Source organism: Gadus macrocephalus, chromosome 2 (genome assembly GCF_031168955.1).
Source record: "Gadus macrocephalus chromosome 2, ASM3116895v1".
Lineage (NCBI taxonomy): Eukaryota > Metazoa > Chordata > Actinopteri > Gadiformes > Gadidae > Gadus > Gadus macrocephalus.
Window position 1 is genome coordinate 13,823,977 of NC_082383.1, and position 13,124 is coordinate 13,837,100.

Sequence of the window (13,124 nt, forward strand, 5' to 3'; positions counted from 1 at the left end):
TCCACAAGGTGTAATGATCCACTATCCAAGTATTTCACAGATACAAAAGATTAAAATTCATTTTCTACAGCATTAAAGATATACAATATAAACTTGTGGACAATATCGATGGAAAAGTTAGCAGAAGAGTACAACATACAATGTAAGATTGACAATTTACCTGGGGATCCACTGGGGCCACTCCTCAAGTAGGACTCTTCTGTCCTGCTCTCGATCAATCTTTCAGAAACATCTAAAATAATTACAATAAGGTGTTCAGGTAATTTTCCTAAAGGTTTTATAATGCATGCTATATAGTGTTTAACAAACACACTATAAGCTAAAGTATAATATTAGTGAAAGCGTCTCTGGGTAGCAAATACAAATATGCCATACTTTAATGTACTGAAAAAACGAACTGATATGTTTTACAATGCACTTTCAACCTGACCTGTATATGAATAGACAAACTTTAAGCCAATTGTAAATAAGATAACCTCATACCAAGCTGTACTATATGTGAGTCTCTATACTGTATACCTGGAGGTCCATTTAAGTTGCTGCTCTCTGGGGGCTCCTCATCCTCGCTCTCTGCCTGTTTTTTCTCCATCTCACCCTCATTCTTTGCCTTAGCTGACTTCTTTCCACTTGCCCTGAAGAAGGACGCTATGTCTGCCTTCTTCCTCTTCATTATTTTTCCCTCTTTAATGACACTTATCCAAATTGCAGCATAAATACTGTATATACCTGACACAATCATAACACGTTCTGGCAACAATAGCAGTTAACAGCAAATAACTAGATCGAAAGTCGATCCGAAGTTGCAAAAACAAATACGTGTAGAGACTAGAGAGAGATTATATTAAAACACTGTACACATTCTCGCAACGTAGTTATCAAATACAGCATAGCATATAGCAATTTTAACAGTTTACTATGTTCTCCTCCGATCTACCTTGCTTCTAAACTTCGCAAAGTAGATAGTCATGGGTGGGATAGTCACAGTTATTAGAAGACAAAAACAACATCCATTATGATATCATACCTTTCTGTTTTGGGTTTCTTCACTTAGCCGCAGGTGCCGGTCGAAGCGTCAGGTGGTAACAGGCATTCAGGCCATGCTTGAGCCATAGGGTGTTCGTGTTTTTGTTACACAGGAGGTGCTGCTGGGTCTGGTGGACCCATTGCCTTTTAATTCAACATACTCAAGCTTTTTTTTTTAAATACTCACCAGATGGTTACTTCATCCCAATTGCAAGTAATATAAACAACACATATGTTAAATTTGTTCACTTTACCTTTGTTAAATCACATTTATGAATAGAGGTGCCACTCGTTTTTGTTTCTTTTTGCATTAAAATGCAACAAAATAAGGAAATGCCTCATAAAACAGGCATAACTGGGAAATAAATCATTAGAAATTGAAACATACTCAATAACATCTGTCTGAACAACACATTAAAGCCTTTGAACACGGCCATTATACGTATATCAGACTATACCACACATGAGGGGCAGAGTCTCACTGTGTGTGTATTGCATATGTATTTTTTGCACTGGTTGCATGTATATTGTGTTTTTCTGTCCATCATGGGTCCACACACTTCACAGCGTTTCTTTTTGGCTGACGGGCTGGTCCGCTGCTTGCGGGTTGTTCCTGGGGCTGGCTGCTTGCGGGTTGTTCCTGGGCCTGGCTGCTCGCGGGTTGTTCCTGGGGCTGGCTGCTCGCGGGTTGTTCCTGGGGCTGGCTGCTTGCGGGTTGTTCCTGGGGCTGGCTGCTTGCGGGTTGGTCCTGGGGTTGGCTGCTCGCGGGTTGGTCCTGGGGTTGGCTGCTCGCGGGCTGGTCCTGGCTGCTCACGGGATGGTCCTGGGGCTGGCTGCTTGCGGGTTGGTCCTGGGGCTGGCTGCTTGCGGGTTGGTCCTGGGGTTGGCTGCTCGCGGGTTGGTCCTGGGGTTGGCTGCTCGCGGGCTGGTCCTGGCTGCCCACGGGATGGTCCTGGGGCTGGCTGCTTGCGGGCTGGTCCTGCCTGCTCACGGGATGGTCCTGGGGCTTGCTGCTCGCAGGCTTGTCCTGGCTGCTGAAGTGCTAGTCCTGAGGCTCTTTTACGTTTCGGAGCTGGCTGATGCTCATCCTCCTCTTCAAACTCTGAAATGTTATCCTCACTTTCCGAAACGATTTCCTCTGCATCACCATCAAAACCCTCTGTCTCTTCAAATATCAGCTGTAAGGCAGTCTGAACAGAGAATTGCTTTGCCATCTTGATCAGTTGTGGTATGGAACCACGCTGACAGAGCTTTTTTATAGTGCCAGGTCCCCAAGCTTGATAGTGTTGGGTGCTCCAATTTTGCAACCTTGTGTGGGAACAGTGGGTGCACACTGTGGGTGCTCACACCAAGGGCCCATTCACCTGCTTTACTCTTTCCCCCTTTCTCTTTCCCCCTCTCTCACACACACACACACACACACACACACACACACACACACACACACACACACACACACACACACACACACACACACACACACACACACACACACACACACACACAGAGAGGAAGAAGGGAAAATGAGGGTGCACAGAACCTATGATTTCCACACTTAAACTAGCTCCGGGTCCACTGGACCCGAACACCCTGTGTGTAATATAAATGTGATGGGGGGGTATACAGGGGGGGGTCATTGAAAATGTTTTCTGATTCATGTTCCTCACAGAAAATGAGCCAAAGCCAATGAATCTTAGTTCAAAATAATAATTATTTGTATCACTTTTATAAAGCTAAAAACTGAAAACGGGTCCCACAGACCCGAACACCTTATAAGGGTTAATTCAAATACAGGACGTGTGCGCGCTGCGCGCGGCTAAAGGGTCCGGCAGTGTACTAGCGGTGCGAGAAAGGTTCCGCATTTTTCCACAGCCGTCAAAACTTTTGACCGCTGTGAGGTGGTGCTTGGGGTGGCCAATGGGGTGGCCGAGATTCTACAGGGGGTGGCCGTGGCCACCCCCGGCCACCCCCTGGCTCCGCCACTGGGCGAGGGGCCAGACTAAGAATGGTTCAAAAATCCTCAATGAATATCGGAAAAAGAGGAGATGTGACCCGGCCCGGAGGAAGCCCGGGGCCCCCGTCTGGAGCCAGGCCCAGACGGAGGGCTCGATGGCGAGCGCCTGGTGGCCGGGTTTGCCACGGAGCCCGGTCGGGCACAGCCCGAACAAACTACGTGGCACCCCCCCTCTCTTCATCTCATGGGCCCACCACCTGTGGGAAGACCCGTTGGGGTCGGGTGCGCAGCCACATGGGTGGCAGCGAAGGTCAGGGGTCTCGACGGACCAGACCCGGGCGGCAGAAGCTGGCTCTGGGGACGTGGAACGTCACCTCGCTGTGGGGAAAGGAACCGGAGCTTGTGAGGGAGGTGGAGCGCTATCAGTTAGATCTGGTGGGGCTTACCTCCACGCACAGTCTCAGCTCTGGTACCATACTCCTGGATAAGGGTTGGACTCTATTCTTCTCCGGAGTTGCCAAGGGCGTGAGGCGCCGGGTGGGTGTGGGGATACTCATAAATCCCCGGCTGAGCGCCGCGGTGTTGGAGTTTACCCTGGTAGACGAGAGGGTCGCCTCCCTGCGCCTAAGGGTTGTAGGGGGGAAAACTCTGACTGTTGTTGGAACTCGGATCCGTGAGGAATCCGAGTTCCTCACATCCGTGAGGAACTCGGATTAGAGCCGCTGCTCCTTTACTTAGAAAGGAGTCAGCTGAGGTGGTTCGGGCATCTGGTAAGGATGCCCACTGGGCGCCTTCCTTGGGAGGTGTTTCAGGCACGTCCAGTGGGGAGGAGACCTCGGGGAAGACCCAGGACTAGGTGGAGAGATTATATCTCAACACTGGCCTGGGAACGCCTCGGGGATCCCCCCGTCAGAGTTGGTCAATGTGGCCCGGGAAAGGGAAGTCTGGGGCCCCCTGCTTGAGCTGCTCCCCCCGCGACCCGACCCCGGATAAGCGGAAGAAAATGAGATGAGATGAGGGAAATTCGTTTCGCTCAGTAAGAACCAAAAAACGAATAAACGAACTGAAATTTAGATTTTCGTTTTCTTGTCAAAACGAAAAAACGAAAAAACGGCTTGTTTTCTGGTTTCTGCTTGCGTCAATTATTCCCTGAAAACAGAGTAATAAAACGTACCTTGCTCCATAATGCTCTACTAGTTCATTCCACCAACCGTCGTTATTACCGATTACCGAGACGGTTGTCATGTAGCCACCTAGCCGATTACGTCCGTCCGGCAGTATTAGAGCGGGTAAAAGTTAGCAGCAGGTTGGATATTCGCCGGATATTCAGTTTTGCAATCTGATTCATCCAGCAATCGGCTTAATCAACACAATTGCACAATATTACGGGTGTAGTATGTTGAGGACAGTATAGGACAGCGTATTGACAAAAAATCACACCGAAATTAGTTGTTGCTATCGATATCTGTGCAAGAACAGCGCTGTAATCTACGGTCCGGCTGCAATCTGTTTTAAGGACCGTCCACAAATTAAACCCCACGGACTGGTGACATAGACGTTACCATGGAATTGTTTCAGGAAAGAAATCACCAATAATCAATAAAAACACATATTCTCATTCTGATTCCTGTAGTACTTGCCAATGGGGGGCTTTTATTTACTACAGGTCATTATTTGTTGACATTTTGCATTATAGCGAATGAGGATGCAATTAATAGTTTGAAATATTCACCAAAAATCTATAGAAATACATTTTCTCATTCTGATTGCTGTAGTACTTGCCAATGGTGGGCTTTTACTTACTACGGGTCATTATTTGTTCATATTTTACATAATAGTGAAACAGGATGCAATTAATAGTTTAAAATATTCACCAAAAATTAATAAAACTACATTTTCTCATTCTGATTGCTGTAGTACTTGCCAATGGTGGGCTTTTACTTACTACGGGTCATTATTTGTTGACATCTTGCATAATAGTGAAACACAATGCAATTAATAGTTTAAAATATTCACCAAAAATCAATAAAACTACATTTTCTCATTCTGATTGCTGTAGTACTTGCCAATGGTGGGCTTTTACCTACTACGGGGCATTATTTGTTGACATTTTGCATTATAGCGAATGAGGATGCAATTAATGGTTTGAAATATTCAACAAAAGGAAACTTTCCCATTCTGTTTACTAGGCTTGTTGCTAATGGTAACCTGCTACTTATTATGGGTGACCTTTTTTGTGAAATAGGATGGGAGTAATTATGAAAAACACACAAAAGGCATTGTTAACAAGACATTTTTTAATAACAGATTAGTAAATATGGCTGTAGGCTATCTCTTAAACAAAAACAAAGCCCAGTGATGAATAAAAATACATTTTCTTATGCTTTGATGTAGCTGCCAGTAACCGTATTTCTTATAACATTATGGTATAATTCCAACAAAAAGTCAACAAATAATGACCCGTAGTAAGTAAAAGCCCACCATTGGCAAGTACTACAGCAATCAGAATGAGAAAATTTAGTTTTATTGATTTTTGGTGAATATTTTAAACTATTTATTGCATCCTGTTTCACTATTATATAAAATATGAAAAAATAATGACCCGTAGTAAGTAAAAGCCCACCATTGGCAAGTACTACAGCAATCAGAATGAGAAAATGTAGTTTTATTGATTTTTTGTGAATATTTTAAACTAATAATTGCATTGTGTTTCACTATTATGCAAGATGTCAACAAATAATGACCCGTAGTAAGTAAAAGCCCACTATTGGCAAGTACTACAGCAATCATAATGAGAAAATTTATTTCTATCGATTTTTGGTGAATATTTTAAACTATTGATTGCATCCTCATTCGCTATAATGCAAAATGTCAACAAATAATGACCCGTAGTAAATAAAAGCCCACCATTGGCAAGTACTACAGCAATCAGAATCAGAAAATGTAGTTTTATTGATTTTTGGTGAATATTTTAAACTATTAATTGCATTGTGTTTCACTATTATGCAAGATGTCAACAAATAATGACCCGTAGTAAGTAAAAGCCCACCATTGGCAAGTACTACAGCAATCAGAATGAAAAAAAATAGTTTTATAGATTTTTGGTGAATATTCTAGCTATTAATTTCATCCTGTTTCACTATTATGCAAAATATCAACAAATAATGACCCGTAGTAAGTAAAAGCCCTCCATTGGCAAGCACTACAGCAATCAGAATGAGAAAATGTAGTTTTATTGATTTTTTGGTGAATATTTGAAACTATTTATTGCATTGTGTTTCACTATTATGCAAGATGTCAACAAATAATGACCCGTAGTAAGTAAAAGCCCACCATTGGCAAGTACTACAGCAATCAGAATGAGAAAATGTAGTTTTATTGATTTTTGATGAATATTTTAAACTATTAATAGCATCCTCTTTCGCTATAATGCAAAATGTCAACAAATAATGACCCGTAGTAAATAAAAGCCCACCATTGGCAAGTACTACAGCAATCAGAATCAGAAAATTTAGTTTTAATGATTTTTGGTAAATATTTTAGCTATTCATTAGGCCTACATCCTGTTTCACTATTATGGAAAATGTCAACAAATAATGACCCGTAGTAGGTGAAAGCCCACCATTGGCAAGTACTACAGAAATCAGAATGAAAAAAAATAGTTTTATAGATTTTTAGTGAATATTTTAGCTATTAATTTCATCCTGTTTCACTATTATGCAAAATATCAACAAATAATGACCCGTAGTAAGTCAAAGCCCACCATTGGCAAGTACTACAGCAATCAGAATGAGAAAATATGTTTCAAGTGATTTGTGGTGATTTCTTTCCTGAAACAATTCCATGGTAACGTTTATGCCACCAGTCTGTGGGGTGTAATTTGTAGACGGTCCCTAAAACAGATAGCAGGCAGGACGTTGATTTAAGAGCATTTCTCGCACAGATATCGATAGGAGCAACATGTCGCTGTGATTTTTGTTGATACGGTGTCCTATGCTTTCCTCAATATAGGCTACTACAGCCGTAATGAAGTGCAATTGTGTTGATTAAGCCGATTGCGGGGTAAATGAAAACCGAATATCCAGCGAATATCGAACCTGCGGCTGACTTTTACCAGACAATGTCTAATGGTGCGAACACACCAAGCGCGTACCTCGCGTACCATGTACGTGCGTAACGCAGCGAAAATGTTGCTTGACCATTTTGTGTCAAAAATGGTCAGATACGCGCGTACGCATACGCGCGTATCTGACCATTTAAGGAGTCCGAGGATTAAGGAGTCCGAGGAAGGAAACCCAAACGTCGCCGTGTTTGGATGGATGATAGAGCTTGGATCGGGTTAGATTAAATAATCTCGGATATAAATAACAATAATCGGGTTAAATAACTTCACATGGTGTGTCTGGTGTGTTTCCAGCATTCGTAGTGTTGATCAGCAGATATATAGTCCGCCAAGACGTTGAGGTTGCTTAGTAACCAGAGACTCTGTCCATGCAAGTGAACGGAGCGTTCCCTCTTCGTCATAACTATCAAACCAAACATCCTTCACATTCACCGAGCGAACATTATGAAAGTAAAATGCACATTTCTCGCTAAAAATGTTTCCATAAAAGCATTTAATGGCGTAACTATGTTACTATTTCCACACAGAATAAAGAAAGATGTCGGCCGTATGCTTCTGTCCAAGCTCACTACTCTCTGCCAGTGACGTCAGGTCAAGCTCAACGCTGATTGGCTATTGCGGCGCGTATGAGCGTAAAAAGTTCAATTTTTTGAACTCCTCGCGTACATGTACGCGCGTATATGTACGCGCGTATATGTACGCGCGTATATGTGCGCGCGTATATGTGCGCGCGTATATATACGCGCGTATATGTACGCGCCTCATACGCCCCTACAGCGAGTAAAATGTTGCTTGGTACGCATGATACGCGTGTACGCACCTCATACGCGCTTACACCAATGCTTCCCTATGGAAAAATTGCCGATTTTATACGCGTGGTACGCAGGTGACGCGTTTGGTGTGGCCGTACCTTTATATGAGGAGAACTGGCACTCGCGGGTTAGTTCCGGTTTTCTGGACTGGTTGCAGTAATAATCTTTGACCACGCGGGGCGCTCGTAGGCGAGTCGAGAATGAATGGGAGCCAACGGGGTTTTATCTTCAGAATCCACTTTTCTCATGTAATTTTTTGTCAAGTAATTTTAAAGTTGCTATCAAAGGGTTGGGCTAAGATAATAAACTCAGCTGAATATTGCATTTTTTAAGGTCACGTATCTGTTCTAAAAAGGCGTTAAAAACATGCGATGACGTCACACACTGTAATACTGTCAGAGGTACTGCTTTACAGCAGTTTCTAAAGCACTTCCCTTGTCCCGCAACGATAACACCAGCTGTTGGAGGTAAGGCTTTTTTTTGCCCTAATTACAGAGTTTTAGTGAGCTAATGTAAAAAAAAGAAATGCGCGAATGTTTTACATATGTATGTTACTTACAGAGAGTGTTTTTTCTAATCCTCACTAGTGCGATTTTTTTTAGTAACGATTATGAGCCATTTCTTTCTCCTAAAATAGAAACCTGGATTAGAATCATAATTTTAAGACTGCATCAATTTAGTTTACATCAGTAAACAATCTGATAGAGAGCAGTGTTCTGTTGTTCTCCTCATGCCTCTTCCTTTCTTGATCTCTACAGTCGGACCTTGATGCTGTGACAACGGACAAGTCTTCTTCCTCTGTCCTTTTCCCCTGCCTCTGTTCAGTATGTTCAGTGTTGTTAAATCATTTCTCATTTTTTTTATTAGTTACTGTTCTTATTGTGTTCTTGTTAGTGTGATGTTTGAATAAACTTGCCTGTTGCAATGTTGGTATAATGTTTGTATAATTACTGTTATACAACTGTTACTGTTTCAATGTGACCCAGACCATATTTCTCATTTAACAAACATGTGTAGCTTATAATGTGTTGCATGGCAGAGCAATTACGGTATATTCAATGGCTTAAAACAAACCCATCTGTAAAGATCAGTGAATGCATAGAAATCAATGACAAGTGGTGTAGATGGTTTTCCCTCTGTGCAAGGTCATTAGCCCAAGTCCTACAAAAAAATAACGACTGTAATAGCAGATGTTGAAGTTGTTAAATCGTTAACTAACCATTTGTATGGAACAATCGGTTAAGGTAAGTTAAGTGCTTGAGTCTCGACACTTTAGAGAATGTCTAGCGCGCAACTTGAATAAGCCATGTGCGATATTACCCGGGCTCCAGCGCAACTTTCCTTACCAGGTGAAGCCTCAGGTAGCCTAGGACCATTCATACAGGAGCAAGCAAGAACGTTACCTTTTTCTGTCCTTGGTAAACGAAAAGACGGACAATCCGTTTCCACTGTAAGTGCAGTTTATCATTGCACATTTACGAGGCATTTCTTTTTTAAACTATCTTTATTTTCGAAAAATAGACAATGACAGATTAAATGATATTGAGCGGGATATTGACTGTATTATTTAAGGTGGTCATACCGTACCTACCATGTATATAACACATTGAACATTGAACACAAGAAATGGAAGAAATTCCATTTATGCCCATGTACTTTCACCATACATAGGCCTACTATCTAAAAAATAAAAGGACCTGCAGGAAAATATAAATACAGTACTCAAAAATTGAGTTAACACGTTTCTGATTGCTCTTCAGCTTCAGATGCCGTAAGAGGGGTCTCTGGTCGTAATCAGTCGCAAGTCCGTCCCTGACCAATCAGCATTCATTAGCAGAATGCTAGCGTGTTTGGCCAACAACGGCCCAAACTGTAAGAAATCGAAAGGACATAAGTACTCACTCATTTGACTTTTGAACCATAATCTATATTGAACTTGCGGAATCTACAATAAAATTTGCGATATTTCAACGACAAGCAGGTGAAAGAGGCATAATTAGCCGTTTAGCCCCATAGACTCCCATTCAATCTGGACTCGCCCGCGATCACCCCCAGTGGATGTCTCATGGAACTACAACCAAAATCGGTACAATGGGGCGTATAGGGAGTGCCCAGGCTCTTCGTAGACGGGCTCTGCTTTTACCCGCTCAGAATTAGTTTATCGAGTCCCATTATGCTTGACACCCACATTGCTGCATGCAGCTACGTATATTTATTATTATTATTATCATTATTTTATTTCTTTCGTATGAATTTCCTCTTTTTGTCTTTTGACATTGGAATGGCTTGGAATAAAATAATCACATGATCCGAGACACGATCCTCAACGGGATTATATACATAGGATACATTGCCAATATCCACATTCCGGGTGAAGACAAGGTCCAGTGTGTGTCTCCCTGGATAACGTGTTGGCTCGTTTGTATGTAGCTCCAGACCCCTATTATTTAACAGCAAATGAAACTCAATGGCAAAGGACTGCATTCCTTCGTCCATGTGGATATTGAAATCACCTGTGAAGATGACGTGGTCGTACCCCCCCTCCTCCAAATTGTCCAGCAACTTGCTGAAGTCATTTATGCCGCTTTTCCACTGCATGGTACCAGCTCGACACGACTCGACACGACTCGACTCAGCTCGCATTTTTTGCGTTTCCACCGCGGTACCATGGTATCTGGTACCTGAAGTGGCTGCTTTTTCTAGTACCTACTCGCTCTAGGTTCCAAGCGAGCTGAGCCGATGCTAAAAGGTGACGTCGGCAGACGGCCGGCGACTGATTGGCCAGAGAGTGTGACGAAGTCACGAGAGCGACATGGCAACCATGCTGGTAACATCCATAGCTGCGCCGCAGCCAACATGTTCCACTTCTCCAACTTCTTCAACATGCCAGCTAATAATAGTAATGCGATCGATGTCCTCCATTGTTGTTATGTGGGTTCTGTCCATGTGTGGGTTGCGTATGTGTTGTTTGCGTCGCGTACACAAATACGTCACGGCCCTTTCGCGCAGCCGACCCCGCCCACGTCCAGGAGGTACTATTTGCAGTGGAAAAGCACCCGTGCTGCTACCGTGTCGAGTCGTGTCGTGTCGAGTCGTGTCGAGTCGAGCTACATGTGCGGTGGAAAAGCGGCAATACAAACCACTGAAATTGTACCCGGTTGTATCCCGGAGGAAAGTAGCCTACACGTTGACCAGGAGGACGGGAACCTCCAACTGGTCGTTTTCCAGGACCACGGCCACATACTCAAACGCTGTATCGAAAGGAACCCCTATCTCTTGGCCGATGTACGCATTCCTGTGTTGGATGGCCACGCCGCCGCCTTTTCTCTCTTTGACATCAGCCCCCTTGATCTGGCCTGATGGTGGAATACAAAGTTAGGGGGACAAGCCTTCTGGAGCACCGTCTCGAAATTGCTGCATGCAGCGCTCAACTATGTTCTAAATAAGTTTTATTCTTTCTTTCTTATTCTCTACAAATTTTGGGACCTATCTCCAGGGGTGGACTGGCCATCGGGATTACCGGGACATCCCCGGTGGGCCGATGGCCGAAAATACTATTATGTACCGGCCCACGCCCATCATCGCATTAGCCCTATAATGGTTATCACAGCGGCACAAGCGTAATTTTCTCCAAGAGCTATACCTATATAATCAGAATCGCACTGACTGAGTTTTATACTGCTACTCGCAATCGGTCTTCACACTCATGGTGACTATTTTTCGATTTTTTTTTAAGTGTCTTCTAATATGTGTTTTACAGACTTCGGAAGTCCAACGTAAGAAAAGATCTCCACCTTATTAATAAACACCTCTAAATTGGTTCTTACACAGCCGAAGTGTTCTCAGCTGTGCGGATTGAGGTAGAGAATTTGGATTTGCATACATACACGCAACGCGGCACCCAGTTCTACGCATGCGCTCAACCCATGAGGAGAAAGGGATTGTTAGCGGCGAATGTCTCCAGCTTGAGACCCGCTGAGGGACCACCGCCGGAGGCTGAGGTGCCTAAGCGCTGCCCGGCAACGATCCCTTTCTCCTCCTTGTCGTGGTTCAGTCTACTTCACATTGATGAGGACGTTGAAGAACCAGGAACGTCGGAGAACCCAACGCGGTCGTTTGAGATTCATAATATCGGCTCACACATCTTTTGGCCGTTATAATATTATATGATATAGATATCTATGTAGGATATATGATAATATTTTGATATAGAGCTCCAGGACTCCCGTGTGTTCTAGAATATTTACGGCTAAAGGCTAAAGGCTGTGTGAGCCTCGCCATTGCGATACATCCACTGTAAACAGAGCGAATGGTACCGTGGCTGCAAGCTGCTCAGGGCCACACCCCCACCCTCCTCCTTGACCCGCCTCGCTCCTCCTCATTTGCATTATAGCTACAGCCACCAAAACAGCGCATTTGGGGGAAGCTCAATGTGCGACTGGCTCGGAGTGGCTGTAACTCTGCACCACGGCTGAATTTCGGGAACGTCGTTATGTAACTTACTGTTTTGTTATGCACCTTCGGCACCCCTACACACACAAACAATCACACACCCAGCATGCAACACTACTGATACCACTGATGTTCACACCCCATCGTATGTGCTGTTCAGTTCATTTCTGATATATTGTTCATGCTAATTCTACCCTCTGATTCCAGTTTCTTTATTGTGTGGTCTTTCTCTGCTGACATTCATTCCTTAAGGCTTTGTAGTTATACTTGTATAACCATCTGATACTAGCCAAGAGTTAAGCATATTCATCTAGCAAACTATACCTACCTTGGAGTGTTACAATAGCCAATAATCATTTTATTCCATGTGTCCATCCAGGCAAATTGGTGGATCCAAATGTTATTAAAAAACAAACATACATATATGATGTAATTTCTTTGTAATCATCCAAAATAATGTTAAGTGTATGGGTATTTTTCCCAGAAGGCCACTGACTGTTCAATACGCGCGATCCATTGAGTGGGCAACGCGGCGTGTACTTAGTGGGCCGCGCGCCGTGTATTGAGTGGGCCGGTCTGACAGCAACTCCCGGGCCACTTTTTTCCCCCAGTCCGCCCCTGCCTATCTCCTTCCTCAATTTTTCACCTAGAAAACTCATTAAAATTTTTAAATGTTCAGAATAGCTTGGAATCGCGAGCTTCTCTTCAGATTTTTGTTAACATTTTATACTTTTTAAGATATTCAACTTTTAAAATACTA

General features: G+C 43.4%; 2 long non-coding RNA genes across 2 annotated transcripts; one reads left to right on the forward strand and one right to left on the reverse strand.

The window, feature by feature from the left end:
- The first annotated feature begins 8,210 nt into the window (after positions 1 to 8,210).
- Positions 8,211 to 9,464, forward strand: LOC132450510 (uncharacterized). The gene is made up of 2 exons (XR_009523888.1): positions 8,211 to 8,379; positions 8,671 to 9,464. It is a non-coding gene; the product is annotated as an uncharacterized LOC132450510 (long non-coding RNA).
- A 701-nt stretch (positions 9,465 to 10,165) lies between these two features.
- LOC132474057 (uncharacterized) lies at positions 10,166 to 11,319 on the reverse strand. Its single transcript, XR_009529559.1, has 2 exons — positions 11,053 to 11,319; positions 10,166 to 10,496 (listed from the first exon to the last, which is right to left on the reverse strand). It is a non-coding gene; the product is annotated as an uncharacterized LOC132474057 (long non-coding RNA).
- Positions 11,320 to 13,124: the final 1,805 nt, after the last annotated feature.